General features: G+C 47.0%; 1 long non-coding RNA gene across 1 annotated transcript in view; it reads left to right on the top strand.

Moving 5' to 3' along the window:
* Positions 1-6,944, top strand: part of LOC125756078 (uncharacterized) — a 63,358-nt gene extending 56,414 nt beyond the window's left edge. Inside the window, exon 4 of the long non-coding RNA XR_007414130.1 lies at positions 4,271-6,944. This is a non-coding gene — a long non-coding RNA (uncharacterized LOC125756078). The remainder of the gene's footprint in view (positions 1-4,270) is intronic.
* The last annotated feature ends 10,763 nt before the right edge of the window (positions 6,945-17,707 follow it).

Below are 17,707 nucleotides of genomic sequence, written 5' to 3'. Positions count from 1 at the left end.
CCATGGAAAGAATGTAGTGAGAAGAGTTTCAATGACAGGTGTAGAGACAGAGCTGTGCTGGTTGGCTTTAGATTCTGTGTTGGTCTCTCTGATATTGAACCATTGTTTTAAGCACAAAACCTCTGTCTTATCCAATTTGACACTATATTGACACAGAAGTTTAAAAAGGAAGAAATAAACAGAATAGCACATTTAAATTTCTCTGTAGGAAACATACTGTCTCTGTCACATTTCCTTTCCTCAAAGCAATAGGTCCTAAAAGCTTGAGAAAGCAGCATTAGTACATCTAGTAGAAACACTTTACTTTTCATTATGGCCAAGGGGTGGTAGAAAGAAGACTGATCTGAGAGTCAGTGGACCTGGGGCTCAGTCCTCATCTGGCACTGACTAGTCATACCACCTTTCTTTCCTACAACCTCAGTTTCCTTCTTGATATGATGAGGCAATTGCTAAGGTTTTTCCCAGGTCTAGATTCTCTGAGAAGTTGAAAGCTGCAGGAAAATGGGTGAATCACTTGGTGAACCTCTAAGTCCCGTGCACACACACCCAGCAGAGTGTCTGCCAAGAAGTCTCTTCTTATCACCACTATCAGAACTTACTTTCAGGGCTATCCAATCATTTGTACCCATTGAATTAGTAATTCTACTCCTGGGAGCTTATTGTAAAGACATAAATGCCTTAAAAAGAGAAAAAAAATGACATTAACAAAAAAAAAGTTGTTCATTGCATAATTCAAAATTTGGTGTAAGCTCATGTCCAACACTAAGAGAAAGGATCAGGACAGCTGATAGGCTGTTTCAAAGTCCTGAGAACTACCTGGAGAAATACTTTTGATGACACAAGAAAGCAAAATGTATTTTCCCTGTGGATTGCAAATATGTTTATGAACAAAAGAAAGGTAAGAGGAATGAATGACTATGGTCCATCCTTGATGGGCCAGATGCTGTACTAGGCATTTGGTTACAGTAATCATCTAGCTTACTCTTTTGAACAGCTATGAGGATGGGCACTATTATTACCAACTGACAGGAATCTAAGATTCAGAGAATCATAATCACTCAATTGCTGCTTTTAGTGGGTTAGTACTTAAAATTCAAACCCAGGTACACGTGATTTTCATTATTCATGGTAGCTATCAAGTGTCTGTGAACACAGAATTGGAGAATACGGAGCCAATGTTCTTAGGGGAAATGCAGGGTTAGGTTCCTGCAAGCCTCTGGTTGCAACATTTTCATCACCCATCAATACAGAACCTTGTTTTATGTGTGTTTCTGTTTAAGGACACCTTATTTAATACATATTGTTGATTCATCAACATTGAACTCATGGTCAATAGCATTATAACTCATGCCTGGATGACGCTTATCTAAACACGTATTATCTCTATAAGGCACGTCACAGCCTTTTAGCATTGGGGATCATCTGACAGCCCTTCAGCACTATGCCTGAGACCATTTTAAACAGTGAAATCACCAACAAGAGATGTGAAAAACATGCCACCAAGTAGACTGCAAACAAAAGAGAGCTGAAACAAGAAGGCAGAGCATCACTTTGCTCAACCTCCACTGGGAACAGGTGCACTGGGCAAATTTTCCACCACTCCGGGCAAGTCTGTGAATGACCATGAAACTGTCATAAATATTGATTTGGGGGTTACAAATAAATTTTAGGGAAAATTCAGAAACATGGAATATGCAAGTAAGGAGGATTGACTGTATATCCGCTCACTGGGCAAGTATTTACAGTGTATCTGTCATGGGCCAGACACTGTTCCAGGCACTGGGGATTCAGAAGTGAGCAAAACAAAACGCCTGTGCTCATGGATCTAAGGTTTGGGAAAGAGTTAAAGGCAGGTAAATACATCACTCAGACAGCGACACGCTGACAGGCTAAACTGGAAGGGAGAGGAGTAAGGAGCGTTGCTATGCACACAGAGTTGTCAAAGGGAAGCCTGATGTACCATCGGAACAGACACTCAGGGGAATCAAGTCTCAGGGACACGTGTGGGAAGACAAGTGATCCGGGAAGTGGGGGCAAGAAGTGTCCAGATGCTGCAGGAGGCGGAGCTGCGATGGGAGAGGAGATCAGAAATGTGCTAGCAAACGATGTTCAAGTCTCTAACTTCCAAACTTGGGCCCTTGAAAGGGAGGCAGCTTGAGGATGCAGAGCAGCAACGCTGGGCCGCTTCCTAAGTTGTCATCATGTTGGCAGAAGAACCCCCCCCACCCCCTTCCGCATCTTCTCTTGCGAAAGGCTCAGGTGAGAGCCAAAGGGAAGATCTCCGCAGAGGGATGGAGGCTTTGCCAAGCTGCCCGGATCTGTGCCACGTCTGAGGCTTGGTGGCCGGGTTTAAGGAAGTGACTGAGAAGCAGCTTGGACTGGGGTGAGCGTCCCTGGGAGAGAACGTGGCCTAGGGCTGCAATATCGGGGCCGACTCGTAGTGCATCTGAGGAGAGCCACAACAAACAAACCATCCCCAGGACAACAGCAGGAGTGGGGGCGAGAAACAAGTCCACACAGTGAGAATTATGGGGTGGAAAATCGTTCCTCCCCCACGACTGAGCTCTGCTCCGGGCGCCCGTGAGGCTGCTGGTGCCGTGGCCCACGCTGGAGCCAGCTGCAAAAGTCATCTGCAGTCAGAGGTCCCCAGCCTCAAGCCCCGTGCTGACAGCGAGGGAAACTGAGGCTCAGGGAAGGACAGGCAGGGGCTTCCCATCAGATACTGAAGGAGTGGCCGAGCCAGGACTGGAATTTAGCCTTGTCACCAAACTGTCATTCTAGACCGTTATTACTAGAATTTAGGAGGAGAGGAAATGTGATGGAATCCCCGAGGTTGCAGAAACGCAGTTGACTGTACCAGCTGCTGGATTGGCGCCGGTGCCCAGAGCAGCAGCCGCCTCCACCGTCCAGGTCGGGGGACCTGTTTTCCCACCCCCAACCTGGCCCTTCAGCATCTTGTGGCCACTATGTGGGTGGAAGACAGTCAAGGGGAATTAGAATCCGGTTCCAACTGTAGCTTCTGTGTGGAGGCCTGTGGTTTGCAGGGCGCCCCGGCCACAGTCTCCGCCAGTGCCCCGCGAATCATTGGATCCCAGCCGGGGTGACTGGCCAGCAGGAGTAGCGAGCTGCTGAATCGCTGTCTGGAGGATGGCGAAGCGAAGCCCTGATCTGTTGTGTTTGCCAATAACCGTGGTGTAAATACTGTCACCGCGGCAGGTGTTGAGCTACGGATGACTTGGATGACTTCAACACCAGCGGCCGAGTTGCTGCAAGTCTCACGGTCAGCTCGGCGGAGGCCACGCAGGCTGGGTCATCACACCTCTACTGCTCCGCAAAGAGAGGGGCCCCGAGGTGGTGCCGAGGTCCATCCTGCTTAGTTCCCTGAGGTCAGACCTCACCCCACCGGGTGTCTCGTTTCAAAGCCCGGATTATAAGAGGAACATGGACAAATGGAAAAATTGTTCAGGGAGTGGGGGAGGAAAGAACCCGATTAAAACAAAAGCAAGAACAAAAGCCCATTGGGAGGGAGAACTGCGAATGGGATGAGAATCCAGCAGAAAAACCCAGGGTGTCCTAGTCCTTGTTTCTGGGTCCCTGTGGGCCTGTGAGTTACGTTTCCTGATTTCAGCTCAACAATGTACCTTCTGGATAAAGCTGTCTAAAGAAGGGGCCTGGCTGGGTGGCTCAGCGGTTTTAGCACCTGCCTTCAGCCCAGGGTGTGATCCTGGAGACCTGGGATCGAGTCCCATGTCGGGCTCCCTGCATGGAGCCTGCTTCTCCCTCTGCCTTGTCTCTGCCTCTCTTTCTGTATCTCTCATGAATAAATAAATAAAATTAAAAAAAAAAAAAAGAAGAAGAAGAAGGGGCCAGGCTGCCCGGCCCTATAGAGAGCTTTTGGTCAGGACAGGTAGGAAAGATGATGTGGGGGCAACCACTAGGTGGGGCTGTGGGCCTCCGGGGCCCCTTCTAGCCTGCGGGGCAGGGCGGGGGTGAACCCACAGTGGAATCTTCTCCTCCTCTCACTTCACGGGCTTCATCTCACTTTCTCTTCCTTTTCCCCTTTCTCCTCTCTCCCCCCCGGGGTCACTTTCTCAGGTGCCCGTTCACTGATGCACCTGGTTCAGCTCCCTCCTTGGGCAGTGACCTCCGCCTCCTTCTGAAAAGACACCAGCAAGCCCCTTAGCTCTCTCAGGACTTGCCGGCCTCCCAGGGGGCAAGCACAAGCCCTCCTCCTTTCCCATCTTTCTCGGCTTTCTCTCCTCTCTTCCAGGATTTTCAACTCCACATTTGTGACCAAAGAAGGGCAAATAAACAAATTGAAACTGAAACTGAGCGTTAGCCATAAAGTGAGGACATCTGGGAGGCTTGCAAGAAAATTAACGTGCTTGTCGGGTCTCAGGTTACGTATTTTGGGTTGCCTGGTAACTAGCCCCACAGTTTCCTTTCATGCTTTCTTCTCCCCCCATCCCTTGTTTATAGTGTAATTACCACTGTGACATCATAATCCCCCATTGAACAGCTGTCAGGGGGGCCCAACTGCTGAGTAAACAGGGCTTTACAATCTCTCCTCCCACCGGCTGGTTTACTAAATAGATCAATATTTGGTTTGTAGGCACAGGGATTAGGAGGTGGAAGTGTCTTTTGAAAAAGTCCTCTCTCTTCCCAGGGGCTCCAGTGCACCTGAGAATGCTGGAAAGAAAAGCCAGGTTCATGGACAAAAAAAAAAAAAAAAAAATCACACAAACTGCTTTCACCTGCCAGTGATCGCCCAAGGAGCAGCTGGTCTTTAAGAAGTGAGACCTCTTTGAGAATTAGGAATGTCTTAGGTTCTTTATTTTAATGCTTAGAGAATTCCACGTTCTTCTCTCCCTGCCTCTGCCTTAGCTCCCCTTTCTCTGTCCCCAATCCTGTTTGATTTAATCTTTCTAAATGGATATTATAGCCCCAGGGACTAAAAGAATGAAATACGGATAAACAGGAACTAAGCTCCCAAAGATCTCCCTCCCCCCCCCCACCCCCCTGCACCCCCCAGCTTCCCCACCTCACTCCGGGATTAGACGCTGCACAAAGTCAGCAACCTCTGAGAATTCTTTGCCAAAGCAGAGGTTCCTCTGTGATTGGGAAAGGACGATTTAGAGCTTGCCTGTCTCCTGGGTCCAGAGAGCGTGACTCAAACACACAGAGAGGAGCAGAGATCTTGGAGCTGAGCTCTGGGAGCTGTGAGTTCAATCCTGGTGCTTCCTGTGGTTTGTTATGTGACCTTGGACAAGTCCCTGGTGGCTGCAGCTTGGGCATTGGGTGACAAGGACCTCCAAGGCCTCTCCCAGGGGGACAAATTGGAGCAACAGACCGAGGTAGGCTCAAAAGCTGGTCCTGACTGCAAAACCACAGGTAACTCCTTGGAGTGGAGTTTAACTGTAAAAAAAAAAAAAAGGGACATGCGGTACCTGTGGGCATGACACTTGGTGTCTTTTCTAAAGCTACTATTGTGAAATTCCTATGAAAAGTAAAACTATGGTAAAGAAAAGCTTGGAGGTAAAAATTAAAAGGAAAAAGAAGAAGAATAGCAATAGCCGACCAACACTTGTATGTCAGTGCCCTTCACGTTGATGATCTCAGGTCGTCTCACAAGGACCCCGGAGAAGGAAAAGGCACCAAAAAGGTCCGGTGATCTCCTAGAGGGGACCAGTCATTGTCCCTGCTTTTTTGTAAAGAGCATCTCCCTCCATCCTCATAGAAACGGCAGGTTCCTCTTTTCTTGCTTTCCCAGATAACTGGGGTTCAGAGAAGCGAAAAGACCTACCCAAGGTCACCCAGCTGGTGCGTGTCGCCCACGTCCGGCTGCCTCTGAAACCCCTAGTGCTTCTCCTGCCCTATGCCACAGAAGTGGCCAGATCACCGAGGAGAGGGAGGCAGCCAAACAACGAATGAGGTGCTAAAAGTTAATGACCTGGGTGAAGGAACAGAGTATTTACACGACATCCAGAGCTGCTTTCACAATTGTCAAGCAACACCATACACGGTGCCTTGCTGATTCAGTCACTCCGCGGGGTAATTACAGTCTGCCTCTAAGCAAGTTAAACACCTCGAGTGGCCACTCTCTCCTGGACTTCGTGTCCCTTCCTTTTGACAGGTGATTGCGGGAGGCCCGTACATCTAGAAGTGTCCCCTGAAGGCTGCATGCGCCTAGACCTGAGCGGAAAGTAGGCCATGGCCATGGGGAGGGAGAGGTCAACCTCACATAGGCCACAGAAGCCCAGTTCTTGATTTTTCCATGCGGGGAGGAGCACGGGCATCCTGTACCTCCTCTGCTCTCTCTGGCTGGTGGCTTTCTCTTAAAAGACTGCGGAGTTTCAGTTCAGTTTCGTACAGATCTGTGTGTAGATCTCTACGGCGATAACATTCCTCCCTGCTAAGTCTGTCCAAGATAACTAACCTGTTTCCAAGATCTAATTTTGTACGTGGGAATCTTGTCTTGTCCTGATTTCCAGACCCATAGGCAGGCTTGGCAGGCTGTGGCCGGACGAGGTCCCAGGTTTGCGCTGGTGCCCTGAGCAAGGCTCCCTCCTCTCCGCTGTTGGGCAAAAGTACCTGTCTTGCAACAGGAGGCACTGATTTTGCTGGCAAAGCTCAGTGGCCCTGAAGGGATAGTGGCTTAAGACTTAAGGCTCCTTGAATATGTCAAACCCCTGTTTACTGGCCAATAAATAAAATGCTATTTTCAAGAGCTTCTTCATTTATCAACCTCTGTGAATTATATAATATACAATATTACATATAATATGTGAAAAAGCTGTAGCCCTCTGCCCCCCCACCAAGCCAGTAGCTCACCAACCGCAGCCTGCATCAGATCCCCCTGCTGGTCTGTTAAAGCTCAGATGATTGGGCTGCACCCCCAGACTTTCTGATTCAGTAGTCCTAGAGGAGGACCTGCAGATTTGCATTTCTAGCCAGTTCCCAGGTGACGCTGATGCTGCTGGCTGGGGGGGCCACACTGGGGGAACCTCTGGTCTAAACCATCCGCTCTAGGGAGTCCAGGGAGCTGCAGCTGGTTTTTGTTTTTTTTTTTTTTTTTTAACCATTTTCCACATTCTTTCAGTTGGCCATTGTTCTGATCTTCGCTTCCATCAAAGAATTTGGGGATCGGCTTTCTCAAGCAAGAATGCAAGTCAAGTTGCCCTCGCTGGCATCGTTTTCCATTATCATCTTGAGGCCTACATCACTTTGGCTCTTAGATACGGGGGAGTCCCCGGTCTGCTTTCCCTCCCACGGCCCTCCTCTGTGGATGTGCTGTTAGTTCTTTGGCCTAGAAGACCTCCCTTGCCCTGGTGAATTCTGAATTGCCCGAGCAGAGAAAGTTCTCCTTATCTTTATTTAATCTTACAGCTGCTAGTAAAAACTTGCACCCTAGCCCTTGGCACACTCGACTGTAAGGATCTATTTGCAGGCTTCCCCTGCCCACTAGACAAGGAGGTACTGTAGGCAGAGAGTAGGGATGACTCCACTCAAGGCTCCCTGGAATACCAGGTATCTTTTCTAGGATCTGCTGTGTGCTCAGCCACCCTGGTCCGCAACCACACGCATTGCCCCTTCTCCCACTGAAGACTGCAGCCCAGTGAGTGAGACAAAAGGATCACTCAGAGCAATGTCAAAACATGCTCCTGGTAAATACCACAAAGGAGAATGCTTGACTCAGGGAAAGGAACACGATTTTGGAGTTTGTAATTAGGGAGGGTTGCCCAAGTGCTAGAGATCAAGGATGGTTTTGCTGGAAAAGGCCAGGTGCCTGGAGAACGGGAGGACGAGATGTTCACTGAGCAAGGAGGAAAAGGCAAGAGATGCATCTGAGGCAGAGGGAACTCTGGCAGGCAGCCAGACCCCCGGCCTCCCGGAGACACGTCGGCCCCAATCCTCACCTCAGCCTTTCTCTCTTGAGGCAGTAAGCGGACTCCAGAGAAATCTAAGTTGTATGTGTGTATATACACACACGCAAGCACGTATGTACAGACACTAGCACACATTTGCATAAACACACATCACACACACAGGGACACACACACACACTATTCTTCTGCCCAGATCAGAGTGGGACTCTCTGCCCTGGGCTGTGCCTAGATGTTAATACCCAAGGGCCCCTTTCTCTAGGAGGCTCAGAACAAGTTTTTATTTTTATCCATTTATTTTTTATTTACTTACTTAAAGATTTTATTTATTTATTCATGAAAGACACAGAGAGGCAGAGACACAGGCAGAGGGAGAAGCAGGCTCCTTGCAGGGAGCCCGATGTGGGACTCCATCCTTAAACTGGGGTCACGCCCTGAGCCAAAGGCAGACGTTCAACCACTGAGCCACGCAGGCGTCCCCCAGAACAGGTTTTTAAGTGAACTATCTTGCTGGCTGTCTGGAGTCTTCTGACAAATGGTGGCACCCTATCCCAGCAGTGTGGGAGAGGTGTGGGGAGCCCAGACAGCCAACAGATGGGAGCTGAGAGTCACAGTGCCCAGAACCGTGGGGTACACTCACCCACACCCTGTCTCAGCCAACCTTTTTCTTTTGTTATTTAGGAAAGACAGAGGAAGGGTTGGGGTGCCCTGCCACTCGGCTCCAAGCCTCTCTGTTTACAGCTGTGAAGGCTCATGTTACATCACTTTTTCCTTTATTGAAAAACGTATTTTTAAGTGATGTGTGGGGGGGAACACTTTTGCTTTACGTAATACATAGTTGATACCAATTAGCTTGGTCTTTAAACATTGCTACCAATAGGAGCCTGTGGCTCTCCAAAGGCGAAACTGTTCATGCTTGTCCAGCTAAAACACAGTCTCCTAAGCTTCCTACTGTGTGACTGCCTCTCTCCCTTTTGGCAATGTATTCCACGAACACAAAGTGATTCAAGGAGTAAAAGTAGTTAAGGGCTTTGCAGATCGTGGTCTTTCAGAAATAACAAAAACATTGATTAAAGTACTAAAAGTTCCAGGAGAATAACGAGGGCTGAAACAAGCCTGCTACCTAGAGCAGACTTCATTAAATGATTACAACAGTTACCGTTTCTTAAACACTTCTTAGGTGTTAGATAAATGTATCATGTGTTTTCCTTGTGTTATCTTGGGCCAGTCCCACAAAAACACTATTTTTTTTTTTTTTTAGATTTTATCTATTCATGAGAGACAGAGAGGGAGAGAGAGAGAGGCAGAGACACAGGCAGAGGGAGAAGCAGGCTCCATGTGGGGAGCCTGACATGGGTCTCGATCCCCGGTCTCCAGGATTAGGCCCTGGGCCGAAGGTGGCGCTAAACAGCTGAGCCACCCGGGCTGCCCCAAGACACCAATTTTATAAAAGAAATTGAAGTTCAGAGAAGTTAAGGAACTAATCCCAGGTCATATAGCTAAAATATGGGATTCAGGGGATCCCTGGGTGGCTCAGCGGTTTCGAGTCCCGGGAATTGAGGGTATCGAGTCCCGCGTTGGGCTCCCAGCGTGGAGCCTGCTTCTCCCTCTGCCTGTGTCTCTGCCTCTCTCTCTCTCTCCATGTCTATCATAAATAAATAAAAATAAATCTTTTCTAAATAATAAAAAAAAATAAAATACGGGATTCAGATCCACCTGATTCTGATGCACATGGTATTTTCCAACATTACCATCACTTGGGCCTCTGCACCTCTATTTTCTCATCTGTAAAATGGGTAATGTAATATTCATCCCTTTATATGCCTTGCAGGGATGGGGGAATAATAACTGCTATTAGCAATAAAAATACCTTCAGTTTGCATAGTTCTTCAGTTTCCGACGCGCTTTTGTATCCATCATCCCATTTGAACAATACAACAAACTGTGACATAGGTATCATGCCCAACTTCCAGATGAGGAAGCTGAGGCTCAGAGAAATAAGGTGATTTGCCCAAAGTCACAGCTCTGAGAATGCTAGCACCAGAAAATTGATACCAAGCTTAGTGCTTGGTCTACCTAACATCAACTGCCTCTTTGATTAGCAAGATAATTGAGGGAGACCCAAGGTTCCCCAAGAAAAGGAAGGACTCAGGGTATAATATCATGTAGGGGCTATTATCTTGGTTGCCATAATTGTTATTAGTTTCCAAAAGACAATTGTCATGTGTTTGGTCCTCATTACCCTCAGCAGATCGCCTCCGATCTCCTGTTAGTTAAACTTTTATCTCCTGGTCCTTGGGACCACAGTCCTCATTTCCAGAATTGCTCATGTGCTTCCATGGCTCTCAGAAATTAGAGTCTGATGTATACAATGGAATATTATTCAGCCATTAGAAATGACAAATACCCACCATTTGCTTCGACGTGGATGGAACTGGAGGGTATTATGCTGAGTAAGTCAGTCAGTCAGAGAAGGACAAACTTTATATGGTCTCATTCATTTGGGGAATATAAAAAGTAGTGAAAGGGAATAAAGGGGAAAGGAAAAAAAATGAGTGGGAAATATCAGAAAGGGAGACAGAACATGAAAGACTCCTAACTCTGGGAAACGAACCAGGGGTGGTAGAAAGGGAGGTGGGCAGGGGGTGGGGGTGACTGGGTGATGGGCACTGAGGGGGGCACTTGATGGGATGAGCACTGGGTGTTATTCTATATGTTGGCAAATTGAACACCAATAAAAATAAATTTATTAAAAAAAAAGAAATTAGAGTCTGAACATGGTCAGGTGCTTAGTGGCTATTCAGGGGCTCTTTTCTCCTCTGAGTGAATTGGAGGAAGTTGAAGTATTCAGCAACTTAATTAACATCTTTGAAGGGCAGTTTATTCAGCAATTTATTTAGCATCTTTGATACTTGAAGGGCAGCTATACTTTTATGTAAATTGGTATGAGAGCAAGCCCTTGGGAAAACTGGATTACAATTAGGGGTGTTCTTTACCCTTGGGGTTGGCCAAATGGATCGGTGAAGGCCATTGGGGGAACTACAATGCAGCCGCTCAGAAGAGGGCTGTTTACTGTTTACTGAATAAGAAAAAAGTGCTCAGGAGCTCCTGGGTGGCTCAGTTGGTTAAGCTTCTGAGTCTTGGTTTCACTCAGGTCATGATCTCAGGGTCATGTGATCAACCCTCTGCATCAGGCTCTGTGCTCAGCAGGGAGTCTGCTGAAGAGTCTCTCTCTCCTTCTCCCTCTGTCCCTCCCCCTGCTCTCTCTCTCTCTCTCCCTCTAAATCAATCAATTTTTTTTTTTTTAACAGAAAGAAGTACTCGGAGTCCCCATAAGTCCCCATAAGTTGTGCATCAGACAGTGTGGAGAAAATTTTCCTATTATTGGAAAATCTAATTCTCATATAGTTGATCTTAGCATTAGCAGTTATTTCTGAGGATCTCCTGACTTAAAAAGTATGGAATTTAGAGAAGATCCAGGGATAAGATGACAAAAATAATCACTGGTTCTGAAAAAGAAAATGTGGGGAAGAACTAAAGAGAGCCGGTATGGTGTAAATAAGGATTGGCTTAGAAGGAGGCCATATGCTCGGCCATACTCTGAAGGAATAATTCATGAGGGGCCAGGGATCTACTAAGGCAAGATAAAGGCAGCAGAACAACCAGTAGCCACCCCCACCCGCATCTTCCTCTGGACTGTGACATAGGAACTACTTCCTACTTAAAAGTATGGCTCGGTTTCCTGCCTCCTATCTCTGATTGGTGAGACCTCAGAAGTCTACTTTGGTCCGGAGAGCATTTTTGGATGGGATAAAATGATGCTACTCAGGAGTGGCCTTTGTCTCTTGACTTTTCTATATTCATTGAAACACGTAATGATGCTCCTTGTAGCTGGAAGCTGTCAGGCCTGACTTGCTTCAGGTGCGGGTCTCAAGATCTAGAACTTAGGAAAAAAGAATAGAAGCTCACAGGAACCTCTCATGTCACATTCTCCAATACCACTTTCCCAGCAATAACACTAATATCTAGACTCTTGTTTGACCCCAGTGTTTCTTTCTTAATAGGTTCAGAACTCTTAGGGAGAGGTGTGATCATTGGTTCCCTAAGCAACCCCCCTTTAAAGTTGTAAAGCAACTTTATAAGCAGAATAGTTGTTTCATTTTCGAGAAATCTTTCCTCTCATGATTATGAGATACAGGTACACATAGATCATGCAGCAGCAGCAGGATCTTCTTTTGAGAGAAAAAATTTAAAGAGCCAAAACAAATGAATGTTGAAAGACTTTTTAAATGCTGGACTGAAGCTAGATCCTTCCAAGGCCCCTTAAGATTCTGTTATTTGACAAATAATTAAACTCAAAGAAAGGGCCCTCGGAGAAATTTGTATATGTGTCTTCCTCATGTGATCATAGAAAGATCTTGAACGTCCATGCACTTCCAGGTTGAAGGGACCCTCAGTGCTAAAGCAATAGGGAGGAACTCTCGCTGGCCCAAGAATTGCATCTCTTGTCACCAATGTACAAGTGACAAAAATCACCTATAGAGAAAGCCATCATAGAGACAGATGGGTAATCAGCTTCTCCGTTCCCATTCTCTCACTCCTCCCCAGAGCTATAATTCAACCAGATTGGTTATCCCACTCTGAGAATGTGTAGCCATTTCGTGTCACACGGGGGAGAAAGGAACTGGCATGCCAGATACTTACCTACATTATATTACTTAATCCTTAAGTAGGAGGATCTATTCCTGGCTTACAGAAGGGAACACCAAAGCTGAGGATATGTAAATTGCTCAAGACTAAAGAATTTGTAAGTGGTGAAGATGGGTTCAAATCTAAATCTGACTGATTCTAAATTCTATTTTCAAACACTCTGCCTCTGAAAGTCCAAAAAGAGTCAGATACTTGTCTTCTCTCTGCCTCTGCTTATTCTTTTCTCTTTACATGCAAGGTCATTCCTTCATTTATTCATTCATTCAGTGAACATTTGTAGAGAACTCTTAGGTATGCCTGGGAATTGGCTCAGCTCTGGGAAAAGAGATGGACAAGAACATGCTGCTATCTTCTGGAAGCATAAGATCTAGGGCGAGACAGGTATGGACAAGAAGAAATAAGTGTGTTAAATTTTGTGGGTGAAAAACCAGACAACACTGTTTGAAATCATAGGCCGCGAGGCAATAAACTCCATTAGCCGGTGGGAAGACGGGTGGAAGGAGATGGAGGGGGGTGATAAAAAGCAAATAGAGAGGGCCCTCGTGAAACTGTATACCTGAAAATGTTCACCATGGTATCTGACAAATATAAGACAGTAAAAAAATCCACTTGTTAGCCTTTAAAAACCAATCCAGCAGGTATTTATTGAGAGGACTCCGTATGCCAGGTACTATTTCAGGCATTGAAGATCAAACAAGAACTGAAACCCTTGGCCTCATGAAGCTTATGTCTTTGGTGGAACAGTCAGATGCAAAATAATGGAAAGCTCTGTAACCCAACTCCAGCTAGTGATTAATGTGATAATAAAGAGTAAGGCCAGACACGGAGATGGAGGGAGAACAGCTGCTATGGTAAGTCGTCTGGCCGGGGAAGGTCGTACTGAGGCCTTTGGGATGGGAGGATGGAGCCCTGGGCATCTCGTGAAAAACGGCACAGGCCGAGGAAGGAGCAGGGCTCGGAGGTCAGGTCCTGCTGCTTGATGTTGTGGGAATAGCGAGAAGGCTAGTGTGGCATGTGGAGCAAGAGAAGTCAACACTGATTGTCGATGAGGTTGGGCAGGCACCCAGGGGCTGCCTAGGATCAAGTAGGGCTTTGGAGGCTGTGCGAACGCTTGGGAAGCCACTGGATTAATTCATTTACTTACCACTTCTTATGTGAGCCTATTACTGGGTGTCCTATTCAGAATAACAGGACACCATAGACTGGGAAGCTTATAACCGGCAGAAATTTATTTCTCAGAGCTCTGGAGGCTACAAGGCTGAGATCTGGGTGCCAACATGGTCAGGTTCTGGTGGGAGCTCTCTTGCTGATTGCAGATAGGCTTATTTTTTAAATTATATTCTCCCCACAACAGAGAGGGGATGAGACCACTCTGGGGTCTCTTCTCATAAGAGCATGAGTCCCATTCATGAAAATTCTGTCCTCATGATCTAATTACTCCCAAAGGCCTCACCTCCTAATTTGGTCATGATAGGGGTTAGGATTTCAACATATGCCTTTTGGGGGGACACGGCAATTCCCGCCCGTAACTCTGGGTTCAAGGCTGTTCAGCAGACCCCTAACATATAATTGGTTTTACATAAAAGTCATTCCAAGCATATATTTTATTGGGCTGGCTCACCCGGTTCTCAATTTCCTCCACACTGATATTCCTAAGCTCTGGTTGATAGTGACTGTCGAGCCCCATAGGCAGGGTGTCTATCATCTGCACCACAGGAAAAGTATCTTTCGAAAGAAAAATCTAGAGTGAGGGGATCATGCAGCAAAAATTTCCGACAAACCAGTGGGAAAGCTACCAGATGGATCAAGACCCGAAAGCACTTCCATCTGGTCATTTTAGTTTGGTTCCTTTTCTGGATCCACTCAGTAACACCCGTGACATTTTCGCAGCAATCCTGGCCTGGAGGTTGGGTGCAGGAGCCCAGGAGTGAAGGGAGAGCCAAGGACCAGAGGCATCGGAGTCTCCTATCCAAGTTCTCCGAGGCCTGAGTTCTAGGTGAGGCCACCTTCTCTTGTTCCCAAGCGATCACAACAGGGCTTCCCCTGGTGAACACAGACCACGGAGGTGGCTCGGGGGCCACTCTGCAGATCTGGAGAGCCCCAAGCCACAGGTCCCATGAAGAGGGTGGGCCTCTAAGCCTGCCACCCACCGTGAGAATGATGCATTGTTCCCCCACCCTGGCTCTGCTCCCTGGCAATCCTGGAGCCCCGGATGTCAAGGTGATCCTCGACTCTCTGCTGCTATTGGGGACATGGAGCCAAGAGGGAGGAGTGGGAGAGGCTGAGCCAGCCAGTCGAGACCTATTAAAGCCAACCTGCACCGAGGAGGAACCAGGGGGAATGGAGGGCAGTCCCTACCGCCTTCCCACTGAGGGGCTCCAGGTAATGCTGCTGTCCCCAAACTCAGACTTGTGCTGCCAACTGCCCTTCCCCACCTGGTTTGAGTGAATGTCTCTTCCTGATTTTGGAAGATGGCAAGTTGGGGATCCAGAGGTTTTCCATAAGCCAGGTTCTTCTCTTACTCACAGACGAAACACCCAAACAAAGGAAGGTGGCTTCCCTTGCCCCAACGTTACCCTCCTCAAGGGACCCCTTTAGTCCCCCATCCTCCCTTCCCAGGGGAAGAAACTCTAGAGCAACCACTGAGGAAATGAGCCTCTGGAGGTCGAAAAACAGGTGTTGAGACGTGCCAACTATAAAGGCAGCTTTTGGGAATTGATCTTGCTAGGTTCACTTAATTCTGGATTTTCATTACAATTTTTAGGATAATTCTGGCCGTGTAATCTTGGTAAAGATTTTAAATGGCTTCTGACTCATTTTCTTAAAATTTGACAAATACACATGACATGTACACGCACACACACACACACACACCCTCAGACACTCACACATCTCTCATTCCACATGCTAGATTCAATTCTATTTTTCAGTGCAGGCCTTGCAATTAAGAAGTAAATGTTTTTTTTTTTTTTTTGGAAGAGACAGGTGCAGTTATAGGTGGCAGTGAGCAGGAAGCTCCAAGAACATTCCCTGGTATTAATCCGGGGCCATTTGCATTACCACGTGGAAATACTGCTGACGTTTCAAAATAATAAAGTGAGAATGCTTATAAAAGTGCCCAGAACACTTTTCGGCTTGAAGCCATAATTATCAAAGAATTGGTATGTCACCAAGGGTTCAGGATGGATCTCCTCGCCACCGCCTCTCCCTCCACCTCCGAGTTCTAGAATTTTAGGGCATCTGAGCTACAACTCAAAGTGTACAAACTTACTTCATTTAAGTCCCTCACCATGTAAATAGAGCAGTCAAGTCCTCAAGAAGGAAAATGACTTGACCAAGGTTGCACAGGGAACTGGATATGGAGTTGGACCAGGGCCCCGTGGACTCCTGAATCTAAGTCTAGATGGTTCCATTACCCAGGCTGCTCTGATCCAACCTGAGGTTAGAGGTAGTTTTTCAAAAAGATGCCTCCTAAGCCCAATTAATCTAAATAGGGGAAGGCTAGACAGTGAGACAAGTAGAGGCAAAGTGAGGCATGCCTGGAAGCGAGAGGACTTTGGTCTGTTATACAGGAGCAGTGGCTGAAGGAACAGGTGATGCTTGGAAGATCGGTCTGCCCCTTGAAGGCACAGGCTGGGCTATTTTTATTTTGGTAAATATGGTCTTCAGATTAGTGGCAAGACGAAGGAACTAGTATTTCATGAGCCCCAATTATGCAACTGTTATCCCTATTTTATAAATGAGAAACCGAGGGTCTGAAAACATTGCGCCTCGCAGGGAGTCCCTTTGTTCGGCACCAGTGGGGCTGTGGCCAAACACAGGCCTTGACTGCTCCAGAGCTTCCGTGCCTTCCCTCTTCCTCCCATGTCTGCTCAACCAGGGCCGTGGATGGAAACTGTGAAGGCAGATTTCACTTAGATTAACTCAAGAATGCAAGAACCACCCCAGATGTCTGAAAATCAAGCTGGCTGCATTGAATAAGGGCAAAGGCCTTGTTCCGGAAAATGTGAGAGAAGGCCGGGTACGCCTGTGGTGGAAATGTTACAAAGGATCCAAGCAAAGGAGGAGATGCACAGCCAGTTGGTTAGGGAGCAAGTACTGTGTGTGCATCTCTAGGGCTTCCTTTTGGGCTCAGCATAAGTCAGCTTCCCGTATGGATGGATGATTTGTGATTGTGTATGTGTCTGCCTGTCTGGGTGTGTGTGGGGGGGGAGGTGTGGGTGTATGTGGGTGTGTGGGGTGTGTATGGTGTGTGTGGGTGTGTGTGGGTGTGAGATGTGCGGTGGAACTCTCTCTGGCTTCCCTGAACATCTCCATGTCTATGCCCTTGTTCCTCTGTAGATCATTGCTGACCCAGTGGCCCGGGGAGAATGGTATTTCCCAGCGCTCTCACCCCCTTCCCTTGCTCTATTATTTTCCACAGCATCTATCACTGTCCAGCCAAACTATCTAATTTACTCATTATGGTGATTTTTTGTCCATCTCCCCATCCCTCTCTCCCAACAGAACTTAAGCTCCACTGGGAAAGGGATTTTTGTTTGTTTTGTTTACTGAAGTAACCAAATACTTAGAACTATGGCTTGGCACATAATAGGCTTTCCCTAAATGTTCACTGGGTAAATGAATGGCTGGGTGCTCCTGGGCTTTTTCATCAGTACATCTGCAGAAAGAGTTTCCTTTTTTTTTTTTTTTTTTGAATACCTGGCTGATGTCATTCTAATGTATGTATGTATGTATGTATGATGCATGTCTAAGACAGAGAAATGTATTTACAGGTGAGAATTTTTGAACTTGGACTATGGCAACCCACCAGAAATTTCAAAAAAGGGATGAGATGGAGATTTTTGAGATTTAATTCTGGGGATTTGAACTATTTCACATAAAGATGGGGCACTGTTCTAAGGTAAAAGGATGCTGGACCGGGAATAAGAATACCTGAGTCTAAGCCTACAATTCCCTTTTCACATCTGTACACCATCCATCCATCCATCCCCCCACCCACCCTCCTATTCATCTACCCAACCACCCATCCTTCCATCTCCTCACTCATCCATCCCATCATCCATCCTCCTAGCCATCCATCCTTACATCTCCTCATGCATCCATCCAACAAA

Source organism: Canis lupus, chromosome 11, assembly GCF_003254725.2.
Source record: "Canis lupus dingo isolate Sandy chromosome 11, ASM325472v2, whole genome shotgun sequence".
Lineage (NCBI taxonomy): Eukaryota > Metazoa > Chordata > Mammalia > Carnivora > Canidae > Canis > Canis lupus.
The sequence above is the reverse complement of the archived record's forward strand: the minus strand, read 5'-3'. Positions and strand labels throughout refer to the sequence as shown.